At 36.3% G+C, this 11,208-nt stretch overlaps 1 protein-coding gene across 2 annotated transcripts in view; it reads right to left on the bottom strand.

Annotated features, from left to right (window-relative positions):
• Positions 1–11,208, bottom strand: part of LOC108754420 — a 67,244-nt gene that overhangs the window by 8,778 nt on the left and 47,258 nt on the right. Inside the window, exon 1 of one of the 2 annotated variants that reach the window (XM_018496677.1) lies at positions 1,645–1,850. The exons of the other annotated variant lie outside the window; for it this stretch is intronic. The gene's annotated coding sequence lies outside the window, so the exon portion shown is untranslated. Of the gene's footprint in view, positions 1–1,644; positions 1,851–11,208 lie in introns of those variants that run through there. 2 annotated transcript variants of the gene reach the window in all.

Below are 11,208 nucleotides of genomic sequence, written 5' to 3'. Positions count from 1 at the left end.
AAAGTGAGATAAGTGTATGTTTGATATTTATTGAAAGGGAGTTCTAGTGTAGTTTAGTACAGAAACAGACCGTATGTTTAAGAATTGAGACACCCCTACTCCTTAATGACTTGCTCCAGAATATTACAGGTCGCATATTTATGCCGGTAATTATGAAAGTGAGCTAAAAAATGAATTTTTCTTCCATATTTTATGTAATTACATAATTACACAAAATATGGGATAAATTCATTTGATTTTTTACTTAGACCATTTTCATAATTGAGAAGCAGACTTTCAAAATACGTTTTGTCCAAAATTTCATTTTTTTAGTGAGAGAAGGCGTGTTCAGTATTGAATGACTTATAAGCTACTCTGAGATGAAGCATTTTTTCATTTTAATTTATATGCCGAAAGAGCATTGACATTTCAAAGTGCATTTTTTAAATTAGAAACAAACAAAATGCATTTGTTTAACAGTTTTAACAATTGTTAAGAAATTTTGTTTAATATTTCACATCCTACTGATTGACATATTGTTATTTTCTGTAAAGTACGTAGTTGTATATATTGTGTGCATAGATTCTTTCTTTCTCGTTTTTCAAAAATTATAAATTTTGGACAAAACACATTTTGAAAGTCTGCTCCTCAATTACCGGAACATTTAAGATTGTCTTATATTTACATCCCATCTCTTAAATACAATCTTAAGATATCATAAATACATCTTAAATATCTTAAATACAGTCTTAAGATATCATAAGGCCAATCATAGATATCATAGGCCGGTATTTATAGTCGATTCTTATATTCAAGACCATCTTAAGTACAGTCTTAAGATGTCGACAAACTAATCAGAAAGCCGCATTAATGTCTTAAGACATTACTTAAGACGATCTTAAAGCAAGAACCGACTATGAATATCGACCATAGACCGGCACAGCGATGAATCGATGATGGCTTGGCTGTAACGGCTGCATCAACAAGTTCTATTGCGATTTTCGCACTTCTTTCTTTTCTTTTTTTAAACTACTTCGATCATATATTGTTCGCAAATTTCCCTCTTTCTGTATCGACTTCGTAGCGAATCGTAAATAATTTCTCATCGCAAAAATCGTTGATTATACATAAAAAAATCACGATTCGGATGACTTCCCGCGAAAATTTTCACCTCTTCGAGTTCGGAATAGGAAGAACGTTGCGCCACGCACTTTAAAAAGCAGTGTAATGTTCCGTGAAACAACTCTTTTCGAACGCGGTGAATAGAGTGACGTATTTTCAATGAATTACGCGAAAAGAGTTCACGTTTCGAGTGAAGTAAAGAAACTCGATTGAGTTTGGATTAAACGAAGTTTAGTTTAGCAATTCGTCTTCTTTTGACGAGCTACGCAGAAAGAACGCCAGAAAGATTTTGCTGAAGTATTCAAAAATTTAACTAGATATACAGATTTGAAAACAAACGAGTCGCAAGGTACACTTTGGGAATCCTTATAACTATTAAAATATTAAACGTACAGGATCTTCCAATCGTTCCTAACCAAACAACTCTGCCATATTCTTGTAACGTATCAGCGACTTGTCTTCTCTACCGCTACTTTCTCATACACTTTGACTGAAAGGTAACACTACCACATAATAGCACACTCTTACTTAATTCATACGTACGTTGTAGACTTCAATTCACTTCATTTCTCTTGAAGTCCTCCTCTTCTCTCAGAAGCATCGATATTATTCCAGCCTGACTTGTTTTCGCTTGTATACCGTGCCTCGAAATATCGCGCCGCGCACTTTCACTGATCCGGTATCATTATTTATTAATATTTTCAGTGTCATTGGGCGAGTAGAATGATAAGCGTGTACATGCGTGCGATCGCGATGATTCTCGCCGACTGACAGGGAATGACGTGTCCACGGGCCGTTCAGTATTTGCGATAACTCGCTGACCCGTGTATTACTGTGATAATTTCAGCCACGCTAAATATTGACTATTGATTCGTTTGTATGTGTACATGTATATACGTACAATCGCGCATCGTCACGATGTTGCTAAACAGACAGAAGCAGAAACTCGTAAAGCGCCCGCGTGCATGCAAATAGCGTGATCAAAATTGCGCGGCGAAATAATTCGCGGGAGAGAATCGCAGGAGAGAATCCAATAGTGACGGACAAACTCCTCGAAAGTTTCAGTAAAAAGAAAAAAAAGAAGTCTCTCTTTGCAGACATCAGGGAGAAATCAGGTTTTAAAGATTCTCCAAAGATGTCGCAGAAAAGTTTTTTCGAAAGAGAAATCTTCACAAACTTCTTCCATCGAGGTTTCGAAAGCTCTCAATCATATCAAAAATATGAAATTCTTAGTCGAGTTTAGAACGACAAAATAGTTGCTTTTTACTCAAACTCGTTATTTCCTTGTGTCCAAAATGATTTCTGGTAGAAACTTAAAGACAGGTGATGAGATATTTCGTTTGCTATCTGTCGATCAAAGTTCTATCTAATTGTAAGATTTGTCACGAAATCGAGTTGCGCTTGTAATATTTATACTGTTTTGATCATAAGTATAAAGCACACCTAAAAATTGTTAATTGTTTTATATGTAACAAAAAATAAATTTAAAAAAGTTCGACTAAAAAATCATATTTATCTTTATAACAATTTTAATTGTTAGTTTCCCTTGGCTTTTATTGTTAAAAAAGCATATATTCCGCCAGTACTAATTTCAAGGAGTAAATTGAAGGTATTTTATAAATATTTATGATCAAGGCTTACATACATATATATGTGTATCGCAGAAATATAATTACTGATTATTGATAATTTTTTGTTAATATCTCTGACTATAAAGTATTAAGGAATATATGCATTTATCAATAAAAGATCGAGTCTGTATCTATTCAAATTCTCTAGAAGATATTCGAGAGAGCAAACATCTCTCTTAAACGTTGAATTATCCGGATTAGCTGTCACAAATGCAATTTTCCCTCGAAACGCGAGCAAACCTCAAACGTTACTCGCAGCCAAACATCAGGGTATACATACCGTTATCACGCTGATTAATTGCTTTGCTCAAACTGATTAATTAATTAACCTCAGGCAGTGAATATATAGAATGTAAATATTCGATTATTATATAATTCGCCCTAGATATTAATTCAGTCAGTAGGTGTAAAATATTCGTAAATGTTCACTCACCGATTTTCTCTTTCATTCTCGAAAGGAAATGATACAATTTTTTTCCTGCTATTATCCATCGATCGGTAACCTTTTGAAAGTCAAATATCTCTTTCGTATATTAATAGCATCTTTTTGATATTTACGATAATATCATTACATAATTGTTGAGCGGAACATTTTATTGTCACTTATCAAAAGATGGCAAAGTTGAGAAATTCTTAAGTGTAGAAAGCCAAATTCTATTTCAAATATATTAACATTAGAAGAATCGTTATTGATTGTTTCTAAATTAATTTCTTGTGTAAAAGAAAAGTCTCTTTTAGAGAAAAATTTTTGTAGTTCTTTGAATAACTACATCTTTTATACTGATAAGATATATTTGGTTCTTACTTTTTTATTTTTATAATAATTTATTCGTTCAATCCTTTTAAGAAATGAGTGAGAAATGTTTAAAGTTAGTGACACAAGACTGAACATCAGCAGTTCTTTGGAAGCAACCGAGTAGATTAAAAAATATTTGAAAAGTACATTACATTTACTAATGCGTTTACTTACACAAAAAAAATACTAAATTTTAATAAATATTTATCTGAATGGTTCTAAGTAGATATTCTAAGTAAATATTTATTAATGTTTAATAAATATTTACTTAGAATACTTACTTACCATGGTTAGAACTATTCAACTAAATTTACTGTGAGTAAATGTTTACTTAATACTATTTAAAGAAATACGTGTTAAGATTTAGTAATTTTTTTCAGTGTATTATGACGTCCAAAATCATCATTTATTATTGATTATAGCTCATTGATATGCTTTTCACGAGCTTTTTATAAAATTTTTAGTGAAAATGAAGTCGATCGATGGATTGATCTTTTCAATCTCCAGATATAAATCTGATTGAAAGTATCTAATCAATCATGAACATAAAAAGCTTCGAAAAACACAAATATTTACTTTCAGTTATTATAGTACATTTCGAACATTTAGATATTTTTCCTCCAAAATTCTGATCGAAAATCTCGTGAAAAGCTTCAGTTCGAAGCTATAATTAATAATAATAGTAATAAGACATTATACTAAATAAATATATAATAATACACGTAATGTACTTTGAAAATATAACTTTAATTTTTAATATACTTAATTTCTTTCAGAGAATTGCCGACGACGTTCTTGTACCACATTGAAAAAAAAGTCTATAGTATCAACAAGAATTTTAGTGGAAAATGTGTAAAGAAATCAAAATTTTTATAATCAAGTCTATTATAATTCTAATTAACATAAACAGGTCCAATCGTGATGACCCAAAATTCTGATTGACATGAATCTGTTGACTCATTCATTTTGAACCAGAAATTTTTTTCAGTACACTAATTGTACTTCTAGTGTTAATGCTTTTATTTTATTGTATCTACGAGTGTGACAAATCATATACCTAGAAAAATCACACATTATATCGATAGAAAAATATGCACGTCGCATCTTCTTGAAAGAGAAGCTCTCTGATAACGCAACGTGACGTAACGCGGCGATCGCGGCGTACCTCCAAGTATCGCGAGCCGTAGATTGTCCTGAGAAATTAACTGTTTTCCGATCAGTCAGCCTGTGGTCTAGGGGTACGATTAAAAGGGTACTGATCCGTAAGCACGTGTGTGTAAAGTATTCGAGACTACATGCTGATTTTCGTTTTTTCCCAGAGATTTTTATAATCAAAGTTCAACTAGCTCCGAGGATGGGCAGTTGTCAAAAGGGGCGGTTTTTCGAGACGCTTTTTGGCACGAATATTAATCAGGATGACGTGGACAGACCTTGATCGAGGGAGAAAAATGATCGTGCATCGTCGATAACGTTATCGCATCGGCGTACGTCGTTGCGCTCGCTATCAGGTGTAACGGACGCACGTGCATGCCTCCGCGATTGAGCGCGATTACTAGGCCTGCATTGTGACGCGGCCCGAACAATTCCCCGGAAAAATGGCACTAAAAGTTAGGGACGATGGTTTTTTTTAAATTAGTTTTTCCTTATCCGTGGATCGCGAGCAACGCGATGCACAAAAATTACAATAAGGAAAGAGTGCAGTTTTTTCCAATTTTTAATCTGTCAATTTATCTATTGAAGACGATCCAAATTCAAGCCAAAACGTTTGGTTTCCCCCGGAAAAATGACACTAAGAGTTAGGGACGAGGGTTTTTTAAATTAGTTTTTCCTTATCCGTGGACCACGAACAACACAATGCACAAAAATTAAGGATAGGTGAATATAGTAAGGAAAGATGCAGATTTATTGGAGTTTTTAATCTGTCAATTTGGCTATTGAGGATAATTCAAATTCAAGTTAAAACGTTTGGTTACTTAACCCTTGCAGCTTTATATGTATATATTATTAGATATTAAAGAAGTAATGGCAATCCAATGCCTTGAATTAGATAACATTTTACTGCTATACACGAAATTAGCAAAGTTAAATGTAAAAACACATATAAATACTTTTAGTGATTAAATATAGTAATAATATTGTCACATTATAACAGAATATACATGTGTTATTTTGTTGCGAAAGTTGGTTACATTATAGCATTGCATTTTGATGTTTTGTTTAAAATACAGCGTTAGATATGAAAGGAGCAATGTTAATCCAATTTCTTGGCTTAAATAACATTTTGTTATTTTTAGCTTCCATGTGTGTCAAAATATGAATCGATTAATTTCTGTTACTTTTAGAGTAAATAACATCCACATTAACGTGTGCACTTTTTTTTAGTAAAATGATAAATTAAGTTCTGAATCAAATTTAATATATTTTCTTCAGTTAATTTACTTAACTCTATATTATTTTAGATAAATAATAAAAAATAAATTGACTTGATAATTTGACATTATAAATTTAACAATGTCGTCTAATTTTTAAAGATTTTCATTATCAGAACTACATATTGTTTATCGCGCTGACTCTCAACGGCTCTTAAATTGTTATTAGTTCGTTGAATTATCGGAAGTCGTTATTAATGTCTTTTTTACATTATATTTTTGAATTACGAAAAAAGTGATTCACACGTTCAAACGAAAATTTCTATTTATAAAACGTACGAGCGGTAACGCGAATAATCTGTCTCGTGTTAATCTTTAAAATTTGCTCGAATCGCGTAAAACAAAGCCAAAAGGATACGTATGGGCTGAAATTCATTTATAAAGCCCGTGTTTGCGAAGTATCTCTTTTTTTTTTTTTTCTGATGAAGTAAAATTGAAATGGCTAAATTCGCGACTGTTTCTGAAAACCAAATTCATATTTTACGATTCTCATTATACCATGGGATAAGTATAATCAAATATTTGCTCGAACATTAATTACAGACTCACGCGGTGGCGTATTTCAAATTAGTTCGGCGCTATTCGAATTCGAGGTCTGTTGATTTTCCACGTTTAGAAGGCTGGAATCGCTTTGTGCATAAACGCGCATTTACCTTGTGATCCCGATTACGCTAATCTCGCTTTATCGAACAGGAAGATCGCGTCAACTTTTTTGCGATAAGGTGAATTAGATCGGCTGTGTATCGTCATGCGAGAAACTTTGAACACTTCGTGATTGAAACGAGAGGACGGGAGAGGAAGGATCGAGTGTCATTGAATTACAATGACGAAGGACTGGAGTTCGACGATGTAGTTGGATAATAATATCATCCACTGCACAATACGATGTCTAGGATCGCTCTCGCGAATTATTATTACTTCTCTTGATAATCCAGTCACTCGATAGCTCACGGTCATTTCAATGTGATTGTGCCACGTGACTTGTTATCTGATATATATATAATGTTTGTGTTATAATAATATCAGATATAAAAATATTCTATATAAGTAATATAAAAAAAATTTGTGATATGTAAAATGCTTAATTCTAAACGTTTTCAGGTGTAGATCAGCAAAGCTAGATATTTATCATATAATTTGTTAATAGACCCGTTCTTTACAACTGATCTTATTGCATGGGTCTTTCCTCTATTTCTCTTCATGTTGAATATAACAGAGATGTTGAAAAGTAATCCTGCTAATGTTTCAAAATTTTTTCAAAGCTTAGATTTAAAGAACGGTAAAAAGAACTAATCTGGATAAAAAAGATCCAGATTGCAGACGGAAAGAATAAAAATACGAAACAGAGGATTAAGTATATAAATTAAATTAAATTACATTATAATATGTATAAATATCACGTAATTGTTGAAGCTTTATCTTTTATATACGAGTATCTCCTTCTTTCATGCTCATCCTTGTCTTATGTTTAATTAAATGCAATTTACATGATTAGCGTGCTTTATTCTGGAAAAAAATTGTTTATAACATCAAATTAAGGAGGAATATTAAATTAGCAAATTTGTACTCGATCCAGAATTATATCGAGGGAATAGTTTTGTTCTCGACTAAAACGGGAAATCTTGAATAAATTGTCTTATTCTACGTACGTAGAATTATCTGTCGCACTCGTGTAAATCCTCTATTTCGACGGAAGTCACGGCAAACGGAAACGAGATATTTCTCATGCGTTTTCTATCAAAACAGATTTCATTTTTTTATCATTATGCCAACATTGCGACGTTACGACGTTTCGCTCTTCCCATTCTTACTTGCTCTGAATAAAAGAGAATGTTAAAAAAGGATCGATTTTTTTATCAAAGGTGTAATAAAAGAAATACTCTTTTTTTTTAATAAATTTTAGCCTTCCGAATACAAGATACTCAAAAATTGAGCAAGAATGCTGAAATTTCTTGCTTCATCTACAAGATGTTCCCTAAACGCCACGAACTTTTTAACAACTTTATCGTATCTGGGAAGGCAAAATCTACAAAAAAAAACCCTATTTCTTTTTTTGAGTTCGAAAAAATTCGAGAAAAAATCGGTTCTTTTTTGACGTTCTCCGTTCCGGAATCACGGAAATGAGAATTTTCGCAAAGAGTTCGATCAAGTTGTACATGCAGATCCGAAAGATTCGGAGATCAAACGTTAAACGCACGTAGTGGTCTGTGATTACAGTCAAACGTAAAAGTGCGATATATAACAGAGACAAGTGAAAAATGTAAACTCAAACCATTAATTTATCTCGTATGTATCTTCGCATAAATAAAGAGAATAAGATTTCTATCGTCGGGGATGGAAAGTGAAATAACGGAGGTCAAACCGGCAAAGACGCAAGATGTGGAAAACATTCAGGCTTCTGTCCCAGGCTTGTTTCTAACTAAATCATTCCCGTGAAAGTCACGTTCTCGTCGAGCGAAGGATACGACAGCCGGGATGTCACATAACCCGCAGACGTCAGTGCGATGTTGAAAATTTTAACAGGATCGTCCCAAGGCTCTGGCTCGTCTTTTACTTATACTTTTCTCTTTCCAGAAAATGCACAAGGAACAAGCCATCCCGTCGAGCCCCATTCTGGGGTTGCATCTCCGTTATTCCTATGCACCGCGAAAATTCGCGTTTCACGGCGTCGTCGTCGTGGTGCATGGCACATACCCGCGTTCGAAATACCGAAATTCGAACAGGTTGCGGCGCACGCGTGGCAAGATGGCCGTACGGGGGTAAGTCGTAACGGTGGGTATCGGTGCGGGGGTTGGCGCAACTGGGGTTGTTCGTTCGTTCGTTCGTTCGTTCGTTCGTTCGTCGGTGGCGACGGCGGATCGATAGCGGCGCGACGGTAGTGCGCGAACACCGTGAGCGACGGTCGGCGGTCGTTGCCGTCGTCGTCATCGTCGTCGTCGTCGTCGTCGTCGTCGTCGTCGTCGACGACACCGTCGTCGTAGTCATCGTTTTAGCCCCCCCGAGTGCTGGAGTCGCGGCGCGTGTCGAGTGCTGGACTCCGTCGAGCGTCGACCGAATGCCAATTACGTACGTGCTACCGCGGGACGTGCGTCGTCGGCGGTAGCTGTGTCGTCCGACCGACCCGGTCCGCGAATCCGGTGGGTTTCCGAATCTGGTTCTCCAGTTTCCACCGGTTCTCTCTCCGGTTTCCACCGGCGGCTTTCGGCTTCATCATCGCCCCGAGAGGCGACGACGACGCGCGCGGCGCGAGGGTGAACGCGCGTCATAGGGTATCCCGTTTCGCGTCGCGGCGATTGATTCACGCGGGTTATGCATCGCGGCGCGGGTGCGGCGGTGAGTACGCGGAGCGGGAAACAGCGGCCGGTCGTCGCCCTCGTGTCGGCTGGTAAGGAGGCGCGCTGAGACGCGCCGGACATGTCGGCGATGTCCTGGGGCACGGCCGCGGGCCGCCGAGGGACGTCGTCCGCCGCCCTGCTGCTCGTCGTCGTTCTCGCTCTGCTGACGGCCACCGTCGCCGGCGAGAAGAGCAAGAAATGTGAGTAGAGGACTAAGGGGACGGATGGACTTCTTGTCCCAGTAATGGAACGCGTCCCTCCGCGGAGCCCTCAACGTGCGACGACGTTTTTATTCGGCGCGATTCCGCGCGGCTGTCACGTGGCCGTCCAGACGCTTTGAACGTCGTATACGTGCGGATTGGCGTGTTGATCACGTTAAAAGCTACGTAGTCGCACGTAGGGGACTCCGCGAAACACGTCGGACTTGTCACGTGCGAACGAGATTTTCGGCACTTTAAGTAGTTTATCGATTTCTCGCATGTAGGACACGCTGAAACGTTCAAACGCTTTCGGCTTGCTCTATTTATGAATGGTTTCGAATATATTGCCCTGAAAAGTTCACCATGCGAGAAATTTGTGTAGAATACATAGATTGGGTAAATAGTTAATCTGTTCTTGCAAATTGTATAACGTATGCGAATAATAAAATGCTTGAATGTTTGATATGTAATATGCATTACATACTTGAAAATTACGTATTAATTGTGCTAATGTTTGTTAATTGAAATGATAGATCGGTCGGAGTTAAGAATTTTCGTATATCACTTCTTATGAATAAAAGTTTTCAATGTAATCTTTTACTCCTTTCCTGCTCAATTTATAATACAATTTATAATTTACAGCACAATTTAGAATTGTGTACAATTTTTAATTTGTGAAACTAGAAAAAGATGAAGAGTTAGATGAACTAAAATTAAAATTAAACTGCATAAGACATTTCTAACCATGCAGGTTAACTGCTTAATTTGCTCTTTATCTTTTTTTAATTTACTCTTGCTACTTTTTGAATTCACTCTTCTTTTATATCAATTTATGTCTTTTGTAATAATTTATTTATCTTTTTCTGATTCTTGTAGAACTGGAAGATAAAAAATCAGTTAAATCGAGATTAAAATTAATCCATTAATCTATCCAGCCGATAGAAACAAACATGTATCTTTGAAATCTTTATATAAAGGTAAACTTTATATATGCACGCACGTGTGTTACAAGAATACATTTTCGGAAGAGTGAACTTCATGCTCTTGCACGCAGTCTTCCCACTAGTTGTGGGGCCTCGAAGTTTTTGGTGGGCGTCTTTCATTCAGTTCGCGACTAGTAACGGTAGTACGCGCGTAGTACGCGTGTAGTATGTTTACTACGTTGCGTAGTAAACCCCCCTGCTGTTACCCGCCTCTCGCGCGCGCTCGACGGAAAAGAATGAACGCGACAGCATCGGTCTTGTCGATCCCAATCGACCATCTCGTTCGACGATCGAAATCGTTGTCCGATACAAATGTCGATGGAACGGCGTGTAAGAAAACCGTAGGAACGCGAGGGAAATTACACCTGGGAGGCTGCAATCCTATTTCTTGCAAGGAAACGATCGTTTCTCCGTGGCAGGTACTTTGCGAGATATATCGTTGATTAGAGAGTCTACTAGTACACTGAAAAATTGAGAGCGTCTTTCTACGGAACACATAATTAGATCTGAAACAAAAAGAATTATGTCGATTCGGAATTAAAAAAAATTTATTAACAAATTATATTATGGAGATAATTATCTTTCGATTATTAATGAAAGAGTAAATCACGCACGGCTCATTATTTCTATGTGCGATTTAAACTGTTCATTTTTTTATTTTACACATTCCGAGTATTAATAATATATTTTACAAATTTATTTATTAGAAAGTCCAGTGCACAATAAAAGAAAT

The sequence above is a fragment of the Trachymyrmex septentrionalis genome, unplaced genomic scaffold, assembly GCF_001594115.1.
Source record: "Trachymyrmex septentrionalis isolate Tsep2-gDNA-1 unplaced genomic scaffold, Tsep1.0 scaffold8, whole genome shotgun sequence".
Taxonomy (NCBI): Eukaryota; Metazoa; Arthropoda; class Insecta; order Hymenoptera; family Formicidae; genus Trachymyrmex; species Trachymyrmex septentrionalis.
This window is presented reverse-complemented; position numbering and strand designations above follow the sequence as displayed.